At 34.0% G+C, this 24406-nt stretch overlaps 1 protein-coding gene across 5 annotated transcripts in view; it reads left to right on the top strand.

Annotated features, from left to right (window-relative positions):
• LOC118749507 overlaps nt 1–24406 on the top strand; it is a 417693-nt gene that overhangs the window by 254203 nt on the left and 139084 nt on the right. The window contains exon 6 of one of the 5 annotated variants that reach the window (XR_004994231.1): nt 11286–12134. The exons of 2 other annotated variants lie outside the window; for them this stretch is intronic. The gene's annotated coding sequence lies outside the window, so the exon portion shown is untranslated. Of the gene's footprint in view, nt 1–8474; nt 9876–11285; nt 12135–24406 lie in introns of those variants that run through there. 2 more of the 5 variants (XR_004994229.1, XR_004994232.1) reach the window with 2 other exon arrangements.

Genomic DNA, 24406 nt, shown 5'->3' with positions numbered 1-24406 from the left:
ATAAAAAGTATACAAGATAGTTAATTTTATAATAGCCAGCCTTCCATCCACCTTATTTTCCACCTTTCTTTGTGGCTTTTTTCGTCAATCCTTTCTTAGGGTTACTGGGTTCTGCTGTCGATTTCACTTCGGGTTTCGCTTTTGGAAAGAAATCACATTGGGTAGAGGAAGAAAACTTCTTTAACTTGAGCCTTCCATCGCCAATCGGTATGAAAGCATGATATTGAGCGGTACCATCGATTGTTACTGCAGCATCGAATCTGCTCTTCAGTGATTTCGCAGTTTCCGCATGATCATCTTTGCTACTAAAAATTATTTCAGTTTCTTTACAGTACTTCTTTGCCCACCGGAATAAAGCTTTCGCATCTAAGATACGGGCTTGATGAGAGCATTGGAGGCTATACTTCGCTGCATTTCTTTTAATATTTGCTCCTATACCATCACATGCTCCTTTACCATGAGCAGTAGGATGAAAATGCCACTCAGCTGGTGTATCGAAATCTGTTTCATGAGCCATAAGATTTGCGAAGCTACTTTTGTTTTTAAAATGCTGACGAGGTCCATCCGAAACGTAGTATACCTTCGCTACTGTGAATTCGGATTTTAGATAATTTAGTATTATCTTCTGGTACTCATAAACAGCAACGGCGTCATGCTTCAAATCGTCGGATATGATTGCCATACTTTTATGTTCCAGTTTTCCATCTTTCATGTAGTAAAAACTATTGTAAATATAGTTGCTTGGTCGTTATTGAAATGGAATGCTTGTATGGCATCCTGGATAACATATTTATAGTTTTCTGCGAAATCGTATGAAATAACGAATTCACCTGCCTGCAAATGTGCATTTGAACTTTCTTACCGTCAATTCGTACAGACACTCAGTCTTTCATCCCTGGCATCAGGCGACTCATATCATCGCGCTGATAAAACTGAGTCACTAGAGCTTCAGTTTTGCACTCTAAAGGTTTTCCTTTCTTTGTGTTTGGGAGTGTGAGTATGCCATGCTCTGCAACTAATTTTTTAGCAATCCTGGCTTTTCTTTCTGATGTTCCAAACTCAGCCATTGTTTTTGCGCGACTCCATGTCGGTGGAGCAAGCGTGAGAAGTTGAATTTTTTCTGCTCTACTAGTTGAAGTTTTGTACTTTTCTTTTATTTGCTCAAGTACTTTTACTGCATCCTTGTGGTATTGGTTTTGGCACTCATCCCTTGAAGTCATATTTTCTTCAGTAAAGTTGGAGCCATCGTCATCGGAAATTCGGTCATCCTTCTCAGATTCAATATGGTCTCTATCTGGAATAACGTCTTCACAAGGCTCATTACTTTTCGAAGTCGGTAATTCCTTCAATTTGCTGAGCTCTTTCCTGCACGATCCACAAATTCGCATCCGTTTTGATAGCGTAGGGAATTTTGATATTAAGCCGTCAGAAAGCCGTCGTGTATCTGAAGAAACGTGTTTTTTTTTGTTGAAGGGATTAAAGCAAAAAGAAACAAAAATTTCTTTATCAAGCTTAGCCTTTTTATGAGCCATAGCTACTGAAAATATTAATTATGTAAATAACACAGTCTTTATTTTAACGCTGTTTCTAAAAAAGTGGTCTTCAAAATGACCATACACTGCCTTCATAAACTATAGCTGATTTATTATAGCTACTTATAGGTTGCGCGAGTAGGTATGAATATCTATTGAGAAAAGGTTTGGACGAATCTGCTGTGGTTAGGTACAAAGAAAAATCTTAATCATCCTTAACTACCGGAAAATCCCATATTCTTCATACCTTTTAAATATTGTGCTAGTAGGTATGCAAATCTAATACTCAAAACTCTGCAAAGCTATTAATAAAGAGTTTGGATGCACAAAATCGAGTACCTGCTGTGTTAGACTACGAAAAATCTCAGTATCGAGGGTATGAAACTTTGGTTAGGCGTGTTATATACCGTTGGAAAGGTAATTGTATATACCTTCTCATATAAGTTTTATTTTCAGGTTTCCGAGACACTTACACAATAATACGAAAAAAAGAAGACAATAGGTCATATATTAAAAATTAAAAAAACCGCTGTTTCGAGTTACTAAACGCTAATTTTGATTGATACACAAGTTGCATCCGACTAAGCGACCACAAAGCTCTTAAAGAAAAATACCTAAGCTTTCTTTTGAGCAAAAAAAAATAAAAATAAAAATACCCCTTTTTGAAAAATACATAAAAATTATTTTTTATTTAAAAAAAAATTAAAAAAAATTCATTTTAATTAAAAAAAAATAAAATTTGTAAAGACTGAAGAGAAATCTATCGAAAACATTCCTGAAAAAATTTTCTAAATACAATAGGTAATTAGTTATATGGATCCGAAAAAATGGCCGTTTGACCAAAATGTCAAAATTCTAGACCCTCCAACTCGGAGTGTGTTTGACCGATCCCATTGAAATTTTGTGTCATAACTACTATTTTTTAGGACTAACCTTGGTGCAAATTTCATCCCGATCGGAAGACATAGATTTCAAAAGTTGGGTCACTTGAGGTGTATGTATAATCAATGACTTTTTAAATAATTGAATTATTGTAAAAATGATATAGCATTGGTTTATCTACTTTTTTAATAAAGTTTTTCTTTATGTGTTTATACTTTTAAATAATGCTACGATCTTGGTTTTAAAGTACGTATACTTCAAATTTGATGTTTTATTCAAGGATTTATTTATGTAAGCTAACAAGAAGATGTTACTTCATCAATAATTGTGTTCGTTTATGTACCCGCATTGAGGTACTTAAGCGGGTTCTTTTAAGTACCCAACCCGCCTAATTACCTTAAAAATCTGACATTTTTCGTGAGGCACTTAAGCGGGTTTTACTGTAGTTATAGCAGTAACTTTCATTTTTTCCAATTTATATATTTGGACTTTAAATTGCCAAGGTTTCTATATTGTTTTCATATTCACCAAAAATTTGTTTCTCATTCTACTAGTTATGAATTCGACTCATTTCCAAGTATTTATTCAGGAGCTATTAAATAAAATTGAATGTAGATCAGAGCCATGGGCGCAGCCAGAATGAGATTAAAGGGTGTTGGAGGGGTGGGAGGCTCGAAACTATTAAGTTGTTCGGGCATGGTATTTTACCTTCGAAAATGCCTTTTCTGCGGTTTTCAACAAAGGAGAGTATGCTGGAAAAAATTTCGGTAGGCATCCATATCTCTTATTTCTAGGGATTTATGTATTCTGACATTATCCTTAACTAAAAATGAATTTTGTAACTCTGACCATGGGCGTAGCCATGTCGGGGGAGTGCTCGAGCGCCCTTACTTGCAAGTTGTCCCATGGGCGTAGCCAGAATGAAATTTATAAGGGAGCTCGAGGATAATGCCAGAATCTATAATTCCAAAGAAATAAGAAATATGGTGGATAATAATGGATGCTTACCGAAATTTTTGCCAGCCCCATAGAAAGGTAAAATTCCATGCCCAATCATTATTAAGTGACACAGTTACTGAGCGCGACATACATAGTTAGTGTAATTGAAGAAAGAATCGCACTAATTAGTTAAAATGACTATGTGATCATCCAAATTCTGAAGGCGGCGAATGGACAAGATCTTCATTCATTTTATAAACTATGACTTAGAGCCGCTTGCATCACGCCCGTTAACACTTTCTCCGAGTTAAACATCATAATCGGCGTTATCGACGCCATGCTTATGACAGCATTTTCAGTTTATATGAAACCATTTTCAAATTAAGTGAAACCTTTTTCAAATTAAATGAAACCTTCTTTCAGGTTAAGCGAAACCATTATTATATTCTAAGTATAAGCTCAATTAGGCCATAGATGCAGGTTTTCGAAATATTTCGACCCCCGCGACACCTACCAGTAAACAATTTTGTGGAGTTATTTATTTTTGTATAAGTAATATACATTCCTAATATGAACGAAATCGGGTAAATGTGGGTTATTCAAATATCTCAATTCCTGCGCCTCTTAGTGGATCAATTCTTTTATATTACACTGTTATGAGAACCAAGCATGTGCGCCATATTTCAGCCCGATAACTTCAGTGGAATTTAGTGAAATATTAATTGCGAAATTTATAGATATATGTACAAGTGAAGTTAAATAAAAGCTTGCAAAAGTAAAAGTTAGACACAAGTTATTAAACGCTGGAACTTCGAATGAAACATATTTGTTAAAGTTGAATGAAGGACTGACGTATGTACATGGTATAATTTTATTTTTATTAAAAACTTTACGCCTAGTACAACGAAAGTATTTAGTATGCACTACATTCATTTGTTTACGTTTATGGTAAACTTTTTTGTTTTGTTAGATGTAGTAAAGGCAAGGTTGCCAGATATTTTAGGGACATAATAAGTACAGTTGGGATCAAAAATCAGTACAAAGCCATTAAAAATCAGCTAATTTTTATGCGTGTTTTTCGTTTACTAACAATATAACAACAATAACAGCGCAAAAATTTAACAAAAAATAACTAATAGATGTTTAAATACATATAGTATTATCAATATTAATTCATTAGTTAAAAAAAAATCAAAGGTATTACGTATGTATGTACAGTTGTGTTCACAAAAATAGTAGTAAAATGTATTGACAAGTTTAGAAAATTTTTTCTTTCCGTACTTAATTTTAGTAATGTAAGTTGAAGTCTCAAACTTTCTAGAAAATTAATAAAACTGGAAAAATTAAAACAAAATGTTCATCAAAGTATCAACTTTTTATAAGAATAAAAAAAAAATGGAGTACGCAGTTTTTTAGCCCATTCAGTTTCAGTAGAAGACGGGCTCGAGTCATATAAAAAAAATTCCTCGAAAATTGTAATTCAAAATTTTAATGTAGTTGATTGATTATTCCTTATTAATGCATACATATTTGTTAACTAAATGGTTCCATTTGAGAAAACAATTTTAACTAATAGCCAAATAAAAATTTAGTTTAGTAAATAGAGTGGAGTACTAAACTTACATTTTTTGACTTGCTTTCATGCAAATAGAGGAATATTAACAAGAATTCGATCACTGAGTGGAAGATCGACCTATCTCGGCAGCCAGTTCGAAAAAGCCTTATTTCAGAAAACTTTTCAAAAACGTCCTATCTCAGAATTCGTTTCTCAGCATATTTTCAATACATTTTCATTTGAGATAGGGCGTTTTTGTACCGTATTCAGAAATAGGGCCTTCTTAAACCAAATTCTGGGATTAGGTGTTCTTCAATCAAATTCTGAAGTAGGGCGTTCTTGAAAAGTTTTCTGATATAGGGCGTTTCCAAACTGGCTATCGAGATAGGTCGATCTTCCACTGAGGTGTCGAAACACCACTACTATTTTCCTACTGCGAAGAAATGTAGGACAGGCGTATAAAAAATTAATAAATGTGAAGTAAATGCATATCGTCACCCTTATACCAGAAGCATGAATGAGCAAATTTACCAATATTGAGTTATTGGGTTGACCTGATTAACCTTTGGATGTTCCATTTTATACAGGGACGTGAACCGGTTTTGAAACCAACCGATTTTGAGCCGGAAAACCTCTTTTTTTCTATAAACTAACTGAACCATTTACCGAACCGAAATTTTCAACAAATGTTTGATCCGAACCGAAAACCGAACCGACCAAATTTTTCATTCGGTTCACGTCCCTGATTTTATACCAAAAGCCAGAATACCATGCGTCCATGAAAAGCATATATTTCATAATGTCAATTACATGAATGCAGAGTTAAGTCTCGTAAAAAACCTTCAAACTTGATTTCCCAAAATTTTAATTTTTACACATTCATGTATCTGGCATGCGGGGAACGATATGCACTTGCCGATTTGTTTTACAAAAATTATTTAAAAAGCAGAAGTCTCGGTTGCTCAGCAAATCAGTTTATCGTTTCTGCAATTATTTCACATTGATTCTCTAAAACAAATTTTCGATGTATGCTTAAAATGCAAAAACTTAAACGTAAATTTTATAAGAAATTAAACTGATAATTTATTAAAACTAGTAGTAACCTCCGAAATGCAGGTGAATGCAGTAAAGAAATACTTACTAAAATTAAGAAATTAAATTTAAGCGTATAATAAAACGTGATATTCTTAAATAAATATACTTCAGTATTGTATTTAGTTGAAGATTTATTTAAAGAACTTCGTGAAAAACAACAATTAATCTGGTACTGCTAGAGGCTTGATAACCCATAAAATTGGCGCCGTTTATGGTGAAAGGCATTTAGTATCACACTTTTAATCTAAAGCTTTCTTAACCCTTTCAGTATAAAATTTCAACCACTGATTCTAAAAATTTTAAAATATGTATACCGGCTAATTTTGTATCGTTCATTTCAAAAATCACATCAACAAATATGTAGAGCTTTGGGCTTTGCCGTCACTCAGTGTCCTTTATAATGGTCAGTAATACCTAGGTGTTTAAAACGAAAGTGATGTCAACTATTTTTATTTTTTGCTTTCATGAAATATATTTGAAAACTATGAATAACACTGTGCCACAAAAGAAAACTCTCAGAACACACGAAAGAATCGATATACTCACTAAACTATGGGCCAAATATAGTAAAGCTGCGTTTTTAGTTTTTCACTCTGACGTCAGTATTTTTTTCAAAAGACTTTGAAATTTTAAAGATATGATTAATTAAAAAAATTAGTGCAATGTAGAATAACCATATGGGTACCAAATGAAAGAGAAAATTCTGCTGAATTTCAAAACAATAAAGTTTTTTGGTTTACAAGGATAAATAGGTATTGAAACTGCGCTTTTAATAAATTTTATCTTTTCAAGTTAATAAAGTTTGCAGGACGAAATTCGATGATGTGGTCGTATGTACATATATTAGTCCTCAAACAATATTTTTTTCAAAAATAAATATTGCAAATTTTCAAGGATTTTAAGGAAACATTTTTTAAAGGACATTTTCTGTACCCTTATGCATCAAAAAATTTATTCTCTTATAATTCTACAGAATTTTTTCTTATATTTGATACCCTTATCTTTATACTTCATTGCCCTGAATTTTTTAAAAAAAATTTTGAAATAATCATATTTTTTTAATTCCAAAGTCCTTTAAAAAAAAGTCCTGACGACAGAGAGAAACTAAGTACGTGACTCAAACAAGTGACCAAGTGTTGACTTAAATATTCGTAATGTTTTTAGAGCTAATTTTTTTGTTTTTCTATAAAAAAATACTACATAATAAATATAAAATTTATACAAAATTTAGGAAAATTCCACAAATTTTCATAAAAATTTCAACTTTTTAATCTGATTATGTAGAAAACTTTTGGGTATGCAATTTTAGTCTAACGATCCCGCTAAAAAATCCCATTGATTTCCGAGAATTTTTTTTTTGTGACGGATTTTTGAACTTTTTCCATATAAGCATGAGTTTTTTATGAAACAAAACTTAAAAAAATCAACGCCATTTTTTGTAGATTACACTTGTTATATAAAAAAAAAACGCAAAAGTAGTCTTCAAAAAACAATTATCAAAAATCAGCGCGATTTTTTAGCTGGTTGCAACTTGCACTTCATTAGACTAAGATTGTATGGGCTAGTAAATTGCATACCCAAAAATGTTGTAAAGATTCAGATCAAAAAGTTGAAATTTTGTTGAATTTTTCTAAATTTTGTATAAACTTTGAAACTGTGATTTATATAGTTTTTACTACCGGGTAAATAATAACAGGTGGTCGAACCTCAAAAATCAAAGTAAATCTACATATATCATATCCAAGAACCTACATTGCACAAGAAGCACAAAAGCAGCAGTAGTCGACTTCAGTTTGAAATACTAAGTCTATTCCAGGGGCTGCACGATTTGCAGGATTTTACAAGACGTCGTTCTCGGTCGCCACCTTTCATAAAGTTTATTAATGGCGAAAACAGATTTTCTTGTAAATCCTGCAAATCGTGAAATACCTGGAACAGGGCTATTATGTTGGGTTGAATTCAAGCAGTTGTCATTTAGCGAAATGCTAGGAAACGAAACACATGCAAAGTGACACCTTTTAAATAATGGTTTAAATTTACTTAATACTTACCATAATTATACCAATTTACAAAAATATTTATTAAATGTATAAAACAGTAAAACAGTAAACAGAAATCGGTATAAACTGAAAAAATCAGTAGATTTTGTGTACTGATTTCGGGTTCTCTTTACAGAAATATATCGTTATTAGTAATCTTGGTATTATTACTTCCACAGCAGCCGTTCAAAGTTAAAAAAAGGTTATTTTTGAGCTTTTTTGGAAACTATTGAAATTTATCGACGTTTTACTATTGAATAAATAATTTTTTGTCCGATACATGAAATTTTAGTTCACAATAATGTTATAACAAACAAGTCAAGCTAAAGATTGTCTAAATCGAACGAAAAATGTTGAAGTTATAACGTATTTTGTAAAATGATGCATATTCAGCTTCTGACATTCAAATTTTCCTTTTATACACCTACACAGAAATAAATTATGAAGCACGGCTGGGGTTGAATCCATATCCACGGAATGTTACCAAAATGTTAAAAAACACAAAAAAAGTCTATTTTGTGTAAACTTACATGCTGAATCAAAGTAAACGTTGTACGGGGGAACAGAAATATCTCCAGTCGGTAAAATGCGTTACTGCTTGAGCGACATTGAACTTCCGCTATATTTTCCTGCCCCGTTAGGTAGTTGACAAACGTTATCGGATTTCGTTTCGTACTTTTGTTGGACAGTTGTTCCTTTTGTGTTCTCTCGTATTTTAGAATGACGTTTTTGCTCTAAGGAAAAAGCAAAAAATGTGCCATCACTCACCGGGTAAGTTTTGCTTTATTTGTGGATTGTGCATATTCAAACAAAGTGCTCGGAAAAAAATAACCACAAACATTTTAACTGCTTATGAACAATATTTTGGAATTCAAGCCATGAAACCGGGTAAACATTGGACTCCAAACTCTTTATGTGCCACATGTTTTGTACGATTGAATGCGCTTAGCAAAGGCAAAAAGAAGTATTTATCTTTCGGAAAGCCGTGCGAATGGAGAAACCCGATTGATCATGTGACGGATTGCTACTTCTGCCTAACCAAAATCCAAGGAGGAAAGAATTCAAAGCTGTTTCTCCCAATGTATCATCAGTGACAGCAACTGCACCACATTCTTCTGTGTACCCAAAACGCGAACCACCAGCACTGAAAGAACAAGAAATTAGTTCGCAAGGGACTGTATTTTCGGATTCAAATCCCAGCGTTTATTCAGGATCAGCGAGTCAAAAATCGAACCTGATGAATCAATTGGCCCTTAATGATCTGTGTCGTGATTTGAACTTATGAAAAGAAAAATTTGAATTACTCGCATCACGCTTACAAGAACGTGGGTATTTGGAATCAGAGACAAAAGTAACTTACTTCAGAAATCGGAGCAAACAATTCGAACAATATTTCTCAAAACCAGTTAACAATGTTAACGCGTTGTTTGCCGCATTTTGAGAAAATCATAACTCGGACCAATGGCGTCTATTTATTGATGGTAGGAAATATAGTGTGAAAGCTGTTTTACTTCATAAAAGTAATAGGAAACCTTCCATTCCCATTGGCCACTCCACAAACGTGAAAGAAACATACGAGACAATGAAAGAGTTACTCAAACTGATTCACTACAGTTCTTAATACTGGAAGATATGTTGTGACTTGAAGGTCGTCGCTATACTCACTGGTCTACAGGGTGGCTATACGAAATACAGCTGTTTCTTGTGTCTCTGGGATAGCAGATCAGATGAAAAGCATTTTACTCAACGCGAGTGGTAAAAGCGTAATGATCAGGGAACGGATTTTTAGGACCTAAAAACCTATAAAAAAGGCAAAATAAAATAACGAAATAGGCTGGAAAAGGCAAAATAAAATAGCGAAAAGGGCAGGAAAAGGCACTAGGTGTTGCTAAAAAGGCAAAACAAAATAGCGGAAAAGGCAGGAAAAGGCACTAGGTATTGCAAAAAAAAGCTAAATAAGGCACTAAAAAGACAGAAAATACGAAGAACAATCAAAAAACACATTTATTTTAGAAATGTTTATATTACAAGTGAAAAGAGAAAAACTATGAACCAGTTTCATTATATGAAAATTTTGTACTTTGAATCTTTGACTATTTTATCCTTTCGGGTTTCTAACTCATAAAACTTTAATCTGTATAGTTGTAGTAACATTGAACCACAAGATGCATTTTGAAGTTTTCTGGCATTGTCATTCGATTTTCGCGAAGAAAAGCCTTGAATATATTAAATGTGTGCTCGACGTAAGTTGATACAAGCGGCGCCCAATTTAAATATGGAACGTTTGAAACGTTCATATTATCAGGAATAAGGGCGTTTTCCTCGCCCTTTATAATTTTATCCACATCCCTTATTGTCTCCAAGCCTTCGTTAGCTGAGAAAACGGCTTTGAATTTTTCCAACACCAATTTGGCAGAGGTCCCTGCGCTTCTATAAGCCGCATGGGCAATGTGTATATTTTTTAATCTAAAAAAAAATTTTAAATGCTGTAATCACTTTTTAAAGGTAGAAAAGGCAAAAAAAGGCAAATATCTTAAAAAAGGCAAAAAAAGGCAAATATGTTAAAAAAGGCAACATCAAATGTGTATATATGGAATCAGGGAAAGCTAAATCGTGGACATTCTTAATCGAATATACTCTATCTCTTTAGCAGAAAAAAAGGCTATTTCCATAAAATCCGTTCCTTGGTAATGATCATGTCGTAGGAAAGAGCAACGTTCTTAAAACAGCACTAGTTGAAAAAAACAGCGTTATTTTTCCACCATTGCGCCCGAGTTTTAGGCTAATGAAAAACTTTTTCAAAGCTTTAGCAAAAAATCCGGAAAATAAAGCCTTGAAATATTTGAGGACGGTGTTTCCTAAACTGTCGACAGAAAAAATCAAAGCAGGTATATTTGTCGGGCCACAAATCAGAAAATTGTTTGATGATGCAAAATTTGAACGACGCTTGAACAAATCTGAAGTAAAAGCTTGGACTGCCTTTGAACAAGTTGTTCACGGTTTTTTGGGGAACCACAGAAGCAAAAACAACCGTAAATTGATTGACAATTTGATGAAAAACTTCAATGCCATTGGTGAGTGTGAAATATTTTTAGATTAAATGTAAGTTTGTGAAAATCCATGCAATTTTCTTTTTGTGACTTATAAGCCTAAATATCTTCAACGGTTATACCTTGCATGGATTAAAATAATTATTTTAAGAAAAAATTTTTAGTAATTTACAAAATATTTTATTTATTACAGGTGCTCGAATTTCTCTGAAAATGCACCTGCTCAATAGTCATTTGGACTTTTTTCCACCGAATTTGGGAGCTGAGAGCGACGAACAAGGCGAAAGATTTCACCAGGGCATTGCAACAATCGAAAAGCGGTATGAAGGTTTCTGGGATCAGGCCATGATGGGCGACTATTGTTGGATGCAACTTCGAGAAGACAGAATGGAACACGACGAAACGAAGAAGTTTGAGAGAAAAATCATATTTTCGACCTGAACTAACTTCTACATTTCTTCTTCGATCGCAGCAATATTTAGCTTAAATTGTATGTGACAGAATTGTCTTCAAATTGTTATCATATATATCTGCATTAAAAATTTTTATCTTATGAAAAAAAACAATAAACCTCATTCATTTCCAAAAAGGCTCAAAAAATGACAATTTTTTATATTTGAACAGCTGCTGTGGAAGTAATAACCACTAGATTACCAATAATGACATATTGCTGTAAAGAAGAGGTCTGTACCTTTCTAAAAATGTATATCATTGCTCCATAACATTAACTTCCTCGGAGATTTCGGTGAAAAACTGGAATGAGACCCGAAAAACAGGTTTTTTGCAAAAATCGCAAAAACGCTTCTTGAGAAAAATAAATGAGTGTCATTTTCGTTTTCAGCGACCCCAAATTAAGCTAGAAAGCACTTTTTTATCGAGGTACTTTTTTCGTGTAAACTAGTGTTATGAATCACACAGTTCGGGTTGGGTTAAAAATGTTAGTACTTCACTATATGAGATATCTTGGAATGGGTTGAAAATACAGTACATTTCAAGATTGAAATTTATTCATGGCTTAAAAGAGGGAAATTCGCCTTTTTCACCTAACCACCCTGTGTTTGACTTTCTTGAAATAGTATATGTAATTCTTGTGTTTCAAAATTTTTCTAGACAATTGTAAAAGTTTCAGCAATCAAAACAAATACGATGCTTTTAATATAGTTTTCGTGTTTTGTAAATTTTTTGCTTCAAAGGGATACTTTTAAGGCGCGTTTTCACTATGTCATATTTTGACGCCAAAAATTGATGGACATATTTTGACACAACTTAATCTCCTTTATCCATGTCCATTCCGAGGATACTATGAGCTAAAACCAGACATATAGCCGATTTAGCAACGCATGAGCAGAACTAAAGACCTATACTGATTTAAATCAATCGATATACCGCTTTTTAGTCCCATTTTACACACACATACACACCGTCACCTCTTCCCCATCCCCCATTCGATCTCTCACTAAACGGAACGTGTCCGGCTTTATTGAGCCTCTGACCTGGCAACCCTGTCTCTAACAGGCACGGGCAGAAAGTAGGCAGTCATTCACATGCATAACAATTATGTGTATTGGATGCACTGTTGTCGCTGTCATTCCAATTGTAGTTTTTCTCTCTGACTGACGGCTCTATTTTGTGTCAGTGACAAATTCTTGTCACAGTGTTTTTTGCGGAAAAATATGTGAAAAAGTTTAAATTTGTCAGTAAAAAATTTTTGTCAACGATACAGAATTGGGCTTACTACGGAGGGGGCTTTCAATAAATTACTTCACATTTCTTGTAAAAATAAAAAATTAAGCTATGAATTTATCTCTGCATATAGATAGTAGGAGATCAGACAAGGGCACGACCTTCACCCATTTCTTTAATGGATGAAATCTACTTTGGATGAAATTTAACGTGTTAATCAACGTCGGAAATATTTCGCGACTAGGCTGGCTGAAAAAATCTTGGCCAGGATATTTTTAATTGATTATTAAAAAATATTATTATTGTTTTAATTTTGCGCTCATTTATTTAATAAAGTTACATATATACCAATAGAAAGCATAAAGCCTATATAATGTGTTAAACAGATGACTGACTAGTATTACCTACCTCAGGGGCGGCGAACCTTTATACATAAACGTGCCATTATTTCCAAAGAATTATTCAATGTAACCATGACGTGCCATCAGTCATGACTTATCACCATTCTTAGGGACATTGGTTGACAAATAAATCGTGAAAAAATTTAAAAAAAAAAACGAATTAAGCGTCTCTTAAATGTCTCTGTGTACCTTGTGTGCAAACGCCAGCTTCTGCAGACACTAGGGATGTTAATTTTTTCGCTTTTTACGATCCCGGGATTTTCGGGATGTAGTTATCACAATCCTACTTTTTACTATTTAAAGAGGCGTTTTTGTTTTTTTTCTCTGACGTCAGGATTTATTTTAAAGGACGTTGTAATTACAAAGATATGATTAATTCTAAAAAATTATTTAAAAAATTCAGTGCAATGTAGAATAAAAATCTGGGTACCAAATTAAAAACGAAATTTCTTCAGAAATTAAAATAATTAAAATTTTTTGGATTCACAAGGACGAATACGTAATTTTTTAAGTCGATAAAGTTAGAAGGATGAAATTCCAGGATGTTGTAGAGTTTATACCAGTCCTTAACATAAAATTTTTTCAAAAACAAATATTGCGAAATTTCTAGATTAAATTTTAAAAGGACATTTCCAATACTTACCAGTCCTTATGCACCGAAAAATTTAGTCTCTCTTTAATGTGATACCCATACTTTTTCTCTAAGCACATTTCACTGAATTTTTTAAATAATTTTTGAATTACTGACGTCAGAGTGAAAAACTAAAAACGCGATTTTACTTAATTTGGCCCATGGTTTCCCGAATATATTGATTTTTGTGTGTAATAATTTACACACGGTGTTATAGTATGTATAATGAGCTAGACATTTATAAAAAATATTATTTATTAAAGAAATATATCCAATACTGGTCAAGAAAAGGAGTTTCTATTACTGCCATCAGTGCAAAACCGCAAAAAGGCCGGGATCCCGGGATTCTAGAATAACAGATTCCCGGGATAACAGAAATCCCACACTGTATGTATCTATTATACATAAAATCTTTTCGTATGAAAAACACATCAATGTACATAGATATGCAACATACATAGGATTTATATATATTAGGGCTGGTCAGTTTTACTATGCGCGTTTAGCATAAGAGGATTCTAATTGTAATTCTAAGCAACTTTGCGAAGAAACCATGGTTCTAAAATCAATTAGGAGTTTGTCATATTGCGAAAATAGGTTTAGAAGAAAGTGTGGACATTTTTACTGTTGTGCCCTCAGGTGGAAGTTTTCAGAAAAAGAGAAGTGCACAAATTGATTCCTCATACCAGAAAACCCCTACAGCATGTTTTTGTACAAAATTCAAGCAATTCTTTACGACACTACAGCAAAGTGCTAAGAAACCTATTTTCGCAATTTGGCAAAGTTCAAATTGATTTTAGAGCCATGGTTTCTTCGGCAAAGTTGCTTAGAATTACACGTACATACAAATTAACCCTCCTTAATACACCTACATATTTTATTTATTTTTGAATTTCTAAAGAAAAAAATAATTTACACAAACAGCCTTTTCATTCGCTTTCGCGTTTAAATTGATCAATTGGCTGACATTTCATTGGCTAATCTTAGTTTTAATCAGCCTGCTCGTGCGTTTAAACCATGTCTAACCACATCTGTGCACTGAAAAACTGGCCCTAAGTCGCACAATTAGGTTGTTTGCTAAGTAAATTAGATTTGACTACACATATTTAATGCCTTTTTAACCGACTTCCAAAAAAGGAGGAGGTTATCAGTTCGTCGGAATATTTTTTTTTTTTTTTTTTTATGTGTGTTACCGCATAACTTTGGACCACGTCAACCGATTTCGATAATCATCGGAAAGGTAGTGTCTCAGAGGTGGTCCCATACTAATCTGGTTGAGATCCGATCAGTGGATCATGAGATATATATATATATTTTTTTTATGTGGGAGTTGAAGTCTGTTTTTTTTTGCTAAAAATTACATTATCAAAGAATACAACCACTCAAAATACTTTTCAGAATCTAGAAACTCAAAACATTTGAAAAAAGAATTAATGGTTGGAAAGCTTTCTAATGTTTTCAAAATACACAACTTCTCGAGTTCCCCACACGTTTTTCTTACTTCTATCATTTTATTTTTCCTAAATTACTTCTGTATAACTCAAAAGCGTTCACGGTCGTGAAAAGGGGGAAATCACGTACGCCGTCCCCATAAATATTATAGTAATACTATTAGGCTAAAATAGTGTGCGAAACATTCATGGGAAAGATGTATGGAATTTAAAGTTTAGTTACGCGAAGAATCTCGTCCGTCAGCATCCATCTCCAATCAAACTCGAGCATATTGCACAATATGAGCAATAAGACTTCTTCCTAAGAAATCTTAAGGGCTGACTATAATGTGAATAAGCTGCCGTAACTGACTGTCAGAAAATGAACGAAAAGTCTGTCAAATGCATAAGCATCGTAGTGTACTTTTAAGCGCTCGTTATACTTGCAATGTGCTGCAGCGCATAACATGAGTACTGCCACATATCGAATCTGTTTAATGAGCTTTGCATACAAACGATTATCCTACGCAGCGCATGACAGGGCATGGCAGCTAAGTCTGGGGAATTTTGATTTTTCGCTATGTGACATTTTCAAAAAGAGATGCCACTCTCATTGCTCTCACTAGTCTCTTCCAATACCCATCAGATTTACAGGAATTACTGAGAAGTCGTTCTTGTACATACATTGGGGCGTATTTATATTCGAAACAAAGTCAATTATAAAGTTAGTTGCCGCCATTTCATTGAAAATTATGACAAAAATCAGCATCTAACTTTAGTGTCGACTTCATTTAAGCTATGAATAAGCATTCTTCAGTTATGTTTTCCTAACTAAATTGATAACACTGAACAGCTGATTCTGGGATATTATACGCTCTATGCCGAGTATAATTACACCACTGCTTAACATGCGCTGCTTCTCTATGCCCTGCACTTGCAATGTAAGTATAACCAGCGCTTTAGGTGGCTATATTTTACTTATATGTGTTCAAAGTTGCCAAATTTTTTTATTTCTTACCCAAAATCACCAGAAAAAGTTATCAAATTCAAAAAAAAATTACCAAAATTATTTTAAACTAAACTAAAATTTCGAAGCACTTTAAAATCTACATTGTCCAGTTATGATCAAAGAACGTAGATAACCAGAAGGGACAACGCGAAAGTGAGTAACAGGGGCGTGCCTTCTCTTTTCATCCAATTAAAAAACGCACTAGAGCAAAAGAGAAAGCACGCCACTGTTAATCACTTTCGTTACAATTATAACGAGTTGTTTTGTTATCTACTTTCTTTGTTATGACCAATATACACACATACATACAACAATATACACACATAGATATAACAATAGCCACTATGAATCAGTTTGTTGTAGATCACACAATTATAGTAACCTAGGAACGCCGAAAAACTGTTATCCTTGCGAAACTTTCAGGATTACCTGGTATTTCTGTAAAAGCAAACGCTTACGGCCCACTTTCTAATGTGGAATCAGAACTTGTTTTTACCTATGTTGCATGTAGGACTAAAGTGACCAACCGTACTTCTGTTTTCTGTTCTGATATTTTGTACTTCACAATTCCGACAATTGTCGGATCGCTATCGCACTTTTTGACGCATGATATAAATACTTTTGCGTCAAAAAGTACGACAGCGATTCGAAAATTGTCGCTAACTGGTTACAGAATCTCCAACGTGACTGTCTTTCAAGAGCTCAATATGCTTATTGCAAGAAAAGGTCGGTGAATACCTCACTGCACACATTGGTAAAGTGGTCAGTGGAAGCCTTCACGCATGAAGATTATGCAGTAGGGGCCTTCTTCGATATCGATGGGGCTTTCAACAATGTCACTCCAGAGGCAATAGTCAAGTTTATTCATAATCTGGGGGTTGAAACCAACCTAATACGCTTACTTCGTGACAGAACTGTCGCGGCGGAGTGGGGGAGCGTCTGCACTCAGTGCATGCACTCAGTGCAGAGTCAATGGGAGCAATCCACAAGGTGATGTTCTCTCTCCCCTGCTCTGGATTGCGGTTGTAAACGACCTTCTAGAGGAACTGGAAAAAGTGGGCTGTCAGGTGATCACCTATGTAGATGATGCGGAACTTTTGGTTAAGGGACGATTTCTATACACCCGTTTTGATCTGGCTTAAGGTTACCTGAACCAGGTATCTAGGTGGGCGATCAACGGTGGCTGTCGTTGAAGCCTAGCATTGAGGATAGGGCAGCAAAGGTGCCGATTGCCTTGTACTGCTGTAGGGGAGCTATCGGTAAGAGGTGGGGTCTCTCGCCCAAACTAATTAATTAGCTCTAGGAAACCAGATTTAAGCCTATATTGTTTAAAGGGGCCCTTATTTGATGGAACTCACTAGAGAAGGCTACACTTGTAAAACAGGAATTAGCGGATATTGCAGACAGAATTGTCGCAGCACGCACTGCTATTAGGCTAAGGGAAACCGGGTCCTTTTGTGACATAAAAAAGAAAATAAGACGTTTTTTTGCTGCAGCAAGTGTTTTTATTGGGCACTTTAAAACACGTTACCTCTCAAGGGCTAGTGATGGTGGTTCTGACAGGCCATTGTGCGATTGGTATTCATGCGGTGAGACTAGGAATTTCGAACGGTCCTTTTGTATCAGCTGTCAAGAGGAAGATGAAGTGGAATCATCTCCCCATTTTCTTTTAGACTGTCCAACCTTCGCGAGGCTAAGATGGAAGCAGTGTTGCCAGAACTTTTTGGACGAACCGTCTAAATTGGCAAATAAAACCGGCTAAAATGTTTCAACTAAATTTCACATGTTTTATTTACATAAATCACGAGTAAAAAGACTATTTCTTGGAGAGAAGTTACAAATTCGAGCCGGAAAAAATTTTTCCAGCAAGAATTTGCAATTAGGAAAAACATATGATTGTGGCACATGGTTGGATTTTTTGTCGACGATAATTTGAATAAACAAGTTCGTTAAATTTAAAAATTTACAAACTGGAGCGATTTTAAAATGAAAAATGTAAGTTAATACTTGTTTACTTAATTAATTTAGTTAATTCCAATGATTTGAAAGGTATTCGGCAAAAAAAACTGTATTCTTAATCGAAGTGCAATCTCAACCAGAGTCGATATAGTAAACCCGACAAAGAAATTGAAACGTATGTTGAAGAAAGTCGGACTGACAATATATATACACGTAGATCCTGTTTTTTGCCCCTCTAAAAGAATTTTAAAAATTCTATACAAATTTCTTTTGTTTGAAATGCAACCGTGGACACTAGCTGGCAAAAAACTTTCAAATTTGCGTTCGTACAGAAAATTGCATTGAGAGAGAATTTGGGAGCATTTTTTCTTACTATCTGATATTTTGAGTGATAATTCTCGCTGGATTTTCGACGAACAAACCTATTGTCTTCCCTACAAGGCCCTTTCAGACTGACCGATTCTCAATACACTCAAATAGAAACCAATACACACAAAAAACGCTGTAAAAATTCCCCTTCAATTTTATGGCAGTAAAACAACGACCTTAAGTTAACATCAACCGAGGCCATATGTTGACAAGGGATGCAAAATCACAGTTACACAAAAGAACTGGTCAGATTTTTCAGAAATCCCTTCAATTCTGATGTAAAATATGATGCCAAAAGACTGCAGATCCCGCATTTTTATGACCTTTCATATGACCGGCAGATGTCTCGTAGGATTCCCAGGGAGTTTTGCTTTACATATGAATTTGTGCTCTTTTATTTTCGTTTTGATTCACTTCAGTGTTTATTATAACAGTAAATGTTCACTTCAGTGTTGGTTCCTTTAATTCAAGTTGGCTTCGGTTTTTGGAATTTAAATAAATGCTCAGCAAAAAAGTTTGTTTAAAAAAATACATATGTGTACATAGTGCTTGAAAATATCAATTTTTCCGTTACCTTAAACCTTTGGGAGTGGGCAAAAATGATGTTTTGTAATTTAGGCAGAATTGAGTATCTGGGAACACAATATCTACATGTAATATTTATTCTGTTTGTTGGCACTATATCCAAACACAAACGAATCTTAAGTGTTTTAACAGTGAAACAATTTCTTATTTTCTAAGTTTGCGAATAAAACTTCACACTTAAAATTAAGACATTAATAACAAACATTTTATGAAGAAAATTCCTTATTCGTTTAAAAAAAGAAGCGAAATCGGTCCAATTTCATACAACCCTGCCTGACTTGAAAATTTTCTCCACGATAAGGCTAGTGGCCATCTCTAACAGATTTTGGGTCGCTTAGTCAAAAATGGAAACATATATACATATTTGAAATTTAAGAAAACAAGGCAAATAGCAAAATCGGCTAAAAACGGCTAATTTTTTTCTGCCAAACGGCTAACAAATCGGCTGCCGGCTAAATCGAAATATCTCCGGCTGTTTGCTATCGCAACCGGCTAAATCTAGCCGGAAAACGGCTAAAATGGCAACACTGGATGGAAGCATTTCGGCTCGCACTTCTGAACAAACACTGAGCTCTCAGGGATCGAAATTAACCGCATTCGAAAATTCATAACCGGCTTGCGGCGTTAACTTTAACCCAATCTAACCTGTACTTCTTTGAGCTATAAAATAGTTGGTCACATTATGTAGGACTGAATCGAAAAAATTACCAAGTTGAAAAATAAGTTACCAAATTACCAAATACGAGTACAAATAAGCAAATGACGTTTGACGAAACTTGATGTTAAGAACATTATAGTTTCAGAATGGGATTTATGTGTATTCGCATGAGTGTACAAATAACGCATAAGTAGATGCAATATATGTTTTAAAGTAATATTTTTATATTAATAATATTACATGTAAATTGAATTTTAATAGTTATTAACTGAGTTGTCAATATACTGTTATTGGTCGTATAAAAAAATAAAACACGGAGAAAAATTGATTCATAATAATAATAGATTGGCGCTTACGTTAGTGTTTGGCCGAGCTTCTCCTCCGATTTGTGGCGTGCGCCTTGATGTCATCACACAAAGGGGAGGGACCAGAGTGTCCAGATCTGGCGATTTATCGTCAATTTGCCGATTTTTTTTTTGAATATTTGCGCGTAAAAATTTAGGAAATCGCCATTGGCGATTTTTTCCCTTCAAATAAATTTTTTCCAATTATTTATATAATACAAAACTTAGTTTTCAACGATAATTTTAAAGAAGAGTCTAATGAACTGCGTGATACACTCGACTTAAGAAGCATATTAAAAGACTGTCAAAAATTTTTAATCACCCCAATCGAAGAACTTTTGAAACGATTACCTAGTCAATTAAATACTTTAAAAAAAAAGGTTTGATTTTGTCACCAGAAAAGCGTTTGAATCCCAAGACGGCAAGTTTTAGGGACCTGCCAATTCACTATTTGACTTTGAAGGAAAGAAAAGCGGCGGAAACTGAATATTTAAATATTTTAACTTTCCCACGGAATAATGTTTTTCAGAACCATTCCACCCGACTCTGAAGAATTTTGGATAATTGCTTACGAAGTGAAAACCGCAACAGGCAATAAAATGTTTGGAAATATAAGTAAAGTAGCCTTCATATTATTATCCTTGCCGCACTCACATGCCTTGGTGAGCGCGTTTTTTCCGTAACGAATTCAACAAAAAAAGGAAAGCCTTAACTCAATAGTTCGAATAAAGTGTTATATGAAGGCTAATAGTTTCTGCTGCAAAACGTTTCCAATATCAAATAGTATGTTATCAAGGTTGACTAGCTCAATATATGACATGTAATGTAAATGATTCAGACACTGTAGGTGATTTTGAAGAAATTGTGGAAATAGCCTATCTAGCCTTATTATAGGTTTTTATTTTATTTTTAGCGCCGAGCTCTTAAAAGCGGATTGTGCGATTAACCAATTAATATGTGTTATAATAATAAGTTACAAAGTATGCATATTTTTAAAGAAAATTGTTTGTACAACGCTATTATATATAAGTGATTTGTGTTATATATTAATACCCTCTGAAGGTATTATATTCGTTTTTGGTTTTAAAAACTATATTGTAACACTATCTCATTTTTTAAATAAAAAATTTGTTAAATCGATTTCATGAATTTTATTTAAAAAAAAATTGGCGATTTTTTCCGAAATAGCGATTTTTTTTAACAATCTCGACACGCTGGGAGAGACCTACAGTTTTACGCCGACTCCGAACGCCGATTGTATTTTTGTGAGAAGCTGTTTTTCAGGCAGAGAAACATTTCCATTGCCTGCCGAGGGGCGACCGCTGTTAAGAAAAGCATTTTTTGCGATGTTGCTTAGACCAGAGCTTGAACCCAGACCCTGCGGAGTGGAAGCGCCATTTTGAAAAACTGGGATATATAAAAAGGGGAAACAACAACAAAACCTAAAATGAAAAACGGGAAAAATATATAGAATTGCATGGACGAAAAGGGAATAGGCTCGCGCAAAACCTGGCAAACAAAGCAAATGATATTTTTTCTTGCTGTGCAAGAAAGCTTTTTACTGGCGGTGTGAGCAATGTGACCGTGTTGATCCAAGTGGATCAAAAGTGATAAAATTTATCGATGAATTTTGGAGGGACACTTCTTTTAAATTTGTATACTTTTCCCATCGTGTAAAAAAAATTCCTGTAGAAGTCGAAAAACTTGCCCGAGATGTTTACTATTTCTTCGCACATAGTGCTAAAAAGGTGGATGAATTTGCTGAGTTTCAAAACTACCTTGGTGTTAAAAATCATAAAATTTTTCGAGTGTCATACGTTCGCTGGTTATCGCTGAAGCAAGCTCTTGATCGTTTACTGTCACAATAGAGCGCGTTGCAATTATTTTTCCTATCTTGTTTCGATGACAGTGTGAACCAAGCGCGAGCTATTGCCGAAAAAATTGATTCTGCACCAATAAAAATTTATCATTTATTTTATGTCAATCGAATGAACATAAAACTTCAAAGTGAATCATACAGATGCATAAGTTATATAACAATTTCGAAAGTAACTAAAAACTTATATTGTCTTTTTTTGTCAAACTTAACTGTATGCCAAGTAACCCAGCTGATATAGAAGTTTGTAACTCAGATAATCATATATGTACCTGTTAAGGAAGTAAGTACTTGTGCCGCAGGGACGTATGTATCAACAGCACATTTAAGTAAAGTCCAAACTTTAAAAACAAAAAAATATTCAGCAATGTTATATTGAACTTTGTTTGCAAATAAAAAAGAAATTTGATTTTAACAGTGAAATTTTGAAACCCCTTGCATGTATTGGTTCATTGCCATATAAAGAAAGCGCTAATTCGACATTTTTAACAGTTATAAACAATTTTCCTTACTTGTAAAAAAAGCGACAAAGAGAAAATTTGTATACAAAGGCAACTTTTGATATTCGATAATAAAATATGCCTTGTTTATACCGACACATAAAGCGCTTTGACCCAGTTCGCTGTGATTCAAAACGGTGGCATAAACCAACTTTCAATACGCTTAGAAATTCAAAAGTGTGTTGACTCGAATTTGTTTTCAAATCGCTTTTTTATTGCTCACATCGCAGTGTTTCGACTATATGGAGGCAGGTAGAAAAAGTCATGGTGACAGTTGATTAAAAAACCAGTTGGACTTAGAGAGGGAAAAGTAAAAGTCATAAATACCAAATTTTACATTATTTACTCACCCCCCTTCTTCACGAACGATACATTTCCCAAAAAAATACGGGAATGGATGCGATGCCGACTAATCAGTTTAGTTGCCTTCGGCGATTAACCCATTAAAGAAAATATTTCTTTTTCAACTGTAATCAATTACTTAAATGTCGTAGAATATTCAGGTGGAGGTATTTATCATTTATTTGGTACTTTCCTATTTTCTTACCAAAAAATTTACTTTGTAATGTAGATGCTAAAGATTATTAGTAAAAAAAAGTTTGAGTACCGGTCCGTCAGGTCTTGAAATTAGACGAATGTTTTAGAGAATTTTATGCAGTTTTCGAATATATAATTTGATCTTTGCGCGCGCTTTGCAAATACATATATATAATTTTTGATTTTCTTAATTTTTGATTTTCAGCTTCTTTTTGCATAATTTCGCGAAAAGAATTTTTCGAACAATGAAAAAATTCTCACCAAATATTGGGAAAAAAGCAAGTATTTACACCTAGGTCATTTTATAGTATAACCTTTGTTTTCTGAGAGTGGAAAACAGGAAACAAAAATTAACCAAAATTCTATCACATTTAATGACTGGGCCCACATTTTTTGTGAGTTTTCGACGTTATACCGATCCAATCTTTCCCATATTTTATATTTAGATTTTTCTAATAAAATATAGCCTACAAACTTAATTTCATCGAAATCGGATGAAATTTAATGTTTCCACCCACAAGATTAGAGGGCGTGGCAATTATTTCATCTGTACAAAATTTCACAATTCTCTAATTCTAAGTAAAACTAGAGCACATGTCAAGTTTCAGTGAAATCGGTGCAGGTGTACAATTATTTCCACCTGCTTCCATATAGTCGAAACACTGTGCATCGGTTAGAAATCAGGTATAACACACATCATTCATTTGACAGGAAGTGAAAAGAGGCTGGTTTGCTTTATACTGCCCGTTTCAAATTTGAATCATTCTTAAAACAAATTTGAATTCTTGTTCGCTTCCATTTCGGTCCACCGCGCATATTAGTTATTCAAGAAATTTCGAATAAAATTACAAATTTTGTTTACTTTTGAATACGGTTTCAGTGTGCGAGTGTGATACCGGTATAAAGGCTTGAAAGAGGTTCCCTCGTAAGTGTAAACAAGGTAATAGATTGCGTTAAAGTAAGCAAGGGGGAGTTAGCAGGCTAAAAAATGCTTTAAATAACTTTTTATATTTCGAACCAGTGTGCGGACTGCAATTTTTGTTTATTGGTAGATAAGCCTTAAAAGTTAGATTCCAAAACAATGTGGTAGATTTACATATACATATTTATGTATGCATTAGGGCGATTTTTTCGAGGGAGATTTTTTCGACTATGCGTGTATAGCACAGAGGGTTTCTATGTGTAATTCTAAGGAAATTTGCCGAAGAAACCATGGGTCTAAAATCAATTTGGAGTTTACCAAATTGCGAAAATAGGTTTCTTAGCATTTTGCTGTAGTGTCGTAAAGTAGTGATTAAATTTTGTATAAAAATATGCTATAAGGAGTTTTTT

The sequence above is a fragment of the Rhagoletis pomonella genome, unplaced genomic scaffold, assembly GCF_013731165.1.
Source record: "Rhagoletis pomonella isolate Grant_MI unplaced genomic scaffold, Rhpom_1.0 Rhpom_scaffold_00017, whole genome shotgun sequence".
NCBI lineage: Eukaryota > Metazoa > Arthropoda > Insecta > Diptera > Tephritidae > Rhagoletis > Rhagoletis pomonella.
Note: the sequence above shows the minus strand (reverse complement) of the source record. Positions and strands in the feature narration are given on the sequence as shown.